Genomic DNA, 3,642 nt, shown 5'->3' with positions numbered 1-3,642 from the left:
GATTGAGATTGTAAGGAGAAAGACAGATTATTTTGATTTTCTTTCTTTGTTTTATTTTCAATCTGAAACTAGGAAATAGAATAATGAATTAATACGTAAAAGAATGGTGCATTCTAGCATATCTGCTTCCTCCAGGGAGGTGATTGTCCCTCTCTGCTCTGCCCTCGTGAGGCCCATCTGGAGTACTGCATCCAGGTCTGAGGCCCACAATGCAGGAAAGTTGAGGAGCTCTTTAAGAAGGTCCAGAGGAGGGCCATGAAGATCGAAGAGCTGGAGCATCTCCCTAACGAAGACAGGCTGAATGAGCTGGTCTTGTTCAGCCTGAAGAAGAGAAGGTTGTGAGTAGACCTCATTGCAGCCTTCCAGTATTTAAAAGGGGATTACAAAAAGGAGGAGAGTCAACTTTTTACTCAGGTTGACAGTGATAGGACAAGGGAGAATGGTGTTAATCTCAAGGAGGGAAAGTTAAGGTTTGATGTCATGTTCTTTACAGAGAGAGTGGTGAGCTGCTGGCACAGGCTGCTCAGAGAAGTTGTGGATGCTCCATCACTGAAGGTGTTCAAGACCAGGTTGGATGGGGCCCTGGGCAACCTGGTCTAGCACCAGATCTGGAGGTTTGTGGCTCTGCCTGTGGCAGGGGGGTTGGAACCTGATGGTCCATGGGGTCCCTTCCAATCTAAGCCATTCTGTGATTCTCTGAAACCTCCTACTCTGAATTTCCTATAGACAATGGCATTGAGTGCACTCTCAGCAAAGGTAACAGATAACATGAGCCAGCAGTGCACTTGCAGCTCAGAAAACCAACTGTGTTCTGGGATGCATTAAAAGCAGAGTGGCCAGGAGAGGGAGGTGATTGTCCCCCTCTGCTCAGCTCTTGTGAGGCCCCATCTGAGTACTGTGTCCAGGCCTGGGGCCCCCAGCACAAGAAAGATGTGCAACTTTTGGAGCACGTCCAGAGGAGGGCTGCTAAGGTGATCAGAGGGCTGGAGCCCCTCTCCTATGAGGAAAGATTGAGGGAGCTGGGCTTGTTCATCTTGGAGAAGAGAAGGCTCTGGAGAGATCTCATTGTGGCCTTCCAGTATTTGAAGGGAGTGTATATATGGGGGTATATGGGGGGGGGGGGGGGGGCGGGGAGGAAATGTTCACAAGGGTGGATAGTGATAGGACAGTGGAGAATGATTTTAAACTGAGACAGGGGAGATATTAGGAGGAAGTTTTTCACACGGAGGGCGGTGACACACTGGAACAGATTGCCCAAGGAGGTTGTGAAAGCCCCATCCCTGGAGGTATTCAAGGCCAGGCTGGATGTGGCTCTGGACAGCCTGCCCATGGCAAGGGGGGGTTGAAACTAGATAATCATTGTAATCCTTTTCATCCCAGGCCATTCTATGATTCTGTGATTCCAGGTTATACAAGAAACTATTTAGAATGGAAGAGAGCTAAACCTAAGTAACAAGGACCCCAGGTAGCCAGGTTTTGAACATTCTAGGAAGGGATTAGCACAGTGACAGCCAGCAGTAGAAAGTCCTTTGTCTGCTGAATGAAACCTTGGGTTTGGAAAAGGAACAGACTGATGTTCCCATTGCAATTTTTTTTTTTTTTTTTTGTAAAATGGACAGATAAATGATGAATTTACAGTAATATTGCTGGTATTATGAGATAAAAGTGACCTTTTTTTTTGTGTCTCCTAGTATTGCAGAAACTTCATGAAGAATAGGAAACTGATGAAATAAGTTGGAGCAGAGACTTTTTTTTTCACTGTAAGTCTGAAGCTGTGGTGTGACTTGACAGATACAATCTCTTGAAATAAACGTAAAGCAGAAGTTTTCTGGTCTTTCTGCTGTGTTCACATGGCTGTGGAGCAGAATTTTATAAGCCTTATTGAGAAGTTGATCCATGTGGGTCTTCTGAATGATAGTTATCTTGGAGGTGTTTGCTATGAGCTCTGCTGCATGATGAAGACACACATAGTAACATTCTTGGTGGTGAAAAGGCCGCAGGAAAAATAAAGGTAATTGGGATAAAAAGGCAGACTTTCATGGAGACGCAGGTGACTAATTTTTAATTAACTGAAATAATATCTGATTCTGGAATATGATGGATTGTTCATCATGTTAAATATTCAGATCAAAATTCAACATCTTTGTAAAGGTGCAGGCACTAGCTAGCCTAGGGTTATTGATTTGATACAGGAAAGAATGGGTGGAATTCAGTGACATATATTATGCAGGTCAGATTACATGAGCCTAATAATACCTGCTGGCATTAATATCCTTGAATCTGTAGAAATCTGTGCAGTGGAGTAGCTAACAATGCTGACATTTTAAATTGTCATCTTCAGATATCTGAGCTGGAAAAAATGGGGCAGTTCATTCATGTGTTTGCTGTTTTCTTAGCAAGCATGAAGGTCAGAAACTTTTCAAATATAAAATCTTTGATTGTATAGCAAGAGGTCCTTGTGCTAGAGTGGAGGAGGAATTCTTACCCTACTGTTGTAAAATGCAATATTGTATAAAAACCATCCTGTTCTAGGGGTAGGTTTTTATAAGAGTATCATGGTTTGCCAGCTATACATAAGTCATTATATTAAATTCTATTGCTTCTCTGGTCCATTAGACAAACCCCATCTTTGAATGGTATATACAGTGTAATATTGTCTTGATCTGAAAGACAGCCTGTGTAAATATGGGTCTTCTACTCAAAATGCATGTGAGACTGGGTAACACTAACTTTCTGACATCTGACGAATAAGGAAGAACATAGATAAATGAAATAGAGAAAAAGAAATTCAGTTCATCAAGTTATGAATGTATGCCACAAGGGCATAGTAGTTAGAAGCCACCTGGAGCAATCAGCTTGACATGTCAGTCTATACTGTACTGGCAATAGAAGTCCACATGACTTAGGCTAGCTATCTAGTCTTTATAAAACTTCTGAGACCTCAGCTGCTCCCCGCGCTTCTCAAATATGGCATTTAAGCACCATAAAGCAGTACAGGCATCTACTGCTGGTTTGCATAGCTATGGTGTGGTATTTAATTATACCCTATAAAAAATGGGTAACAGGACCGTTCTCAAGGGTCTGCCAAATTCATTTGCTTTAGAATGATGGCAAAACTGTACTCATCCACCAAACGTCTATTTTTTTGATGAGAAACAAAATCTGTGCTCAATTTCTTTATAGCATTACAAATTATTACATTACTGCAAGTGTAGTATAAACCTTTAAGCCATGGTGTATACAGTTAGTGTTAGAAATAAATAACCTTATTTGCCTTCATTTTCAGCACAGTTGTGTCACTACAGAGTTATTTTGATACAGTATCAGTGATGCTGCTATGACTAGTAGATACTAGTGGCAAGTGAATAGCAGAATATTATGTCCATATGTGTCTGCAGATAAATATGTCTAATGGATTTCTTTTCTTAGAGTTAACTGTTCACTGCCTCTAGAACACAGATGTATGCATGTCTAAGTTATGCTAATAAAACTTTAAGGTGTGTTATCAAGACACCATAACCTGAAGGTCATTGAAGAGAAATAGGATTTTAACATAGACTTACAGTGGTATAAGAGCCAGATGATAGCAAGAGCTTTAAAAATGCAAGCACAGACTGATAATGGAGGTCCCAGGACTATAAA

The 3,642-nt window shown here is 41.4% G+C and overlaps 1 long non-coding RNA gene across 1 annotated transcript; it reads left to right on the top strand.

Annotated features, from left to right (window-relative positions):
* The first annotated feature begins 256 nt into the window (after nucleotides 1-256).
* LOC149919486 (uncharacterized) lies at nucleotides 257-1,812 on the top strand. The gene is made up of 3 exons (XR_016463608.1): nucleotides 257-338; nucleotides 494-614; nucleotides 1,692-1,812. It is a non-coding gene; the product is annotated as an uncharacterized LOC149919486 (long non-coding RNA).
* The last annotated feature ends 1,830 nt before the right edge of the window (nucleotides 1,813-3,642 follow it).

The sequence above is a fragment of the Phasianus colchicus genome, chromosome 1 (assembly GCF_987193195.1).
Source record: "Phasianus colchicus chromosome 1, bPhaCol1.hap1.1, whole genome shotgun sequence".
Taxonomy (NCBI): Eukaryota; Metazoa; Chordata; class Aves; order Galliformes; family Phasianidae; genus Phasianus; species Phasianus colchicus.
Note: the sequence above shows the minus strand (reverse complement) of the source record. Positions and strands in the feature narration are given on the sequence as shown.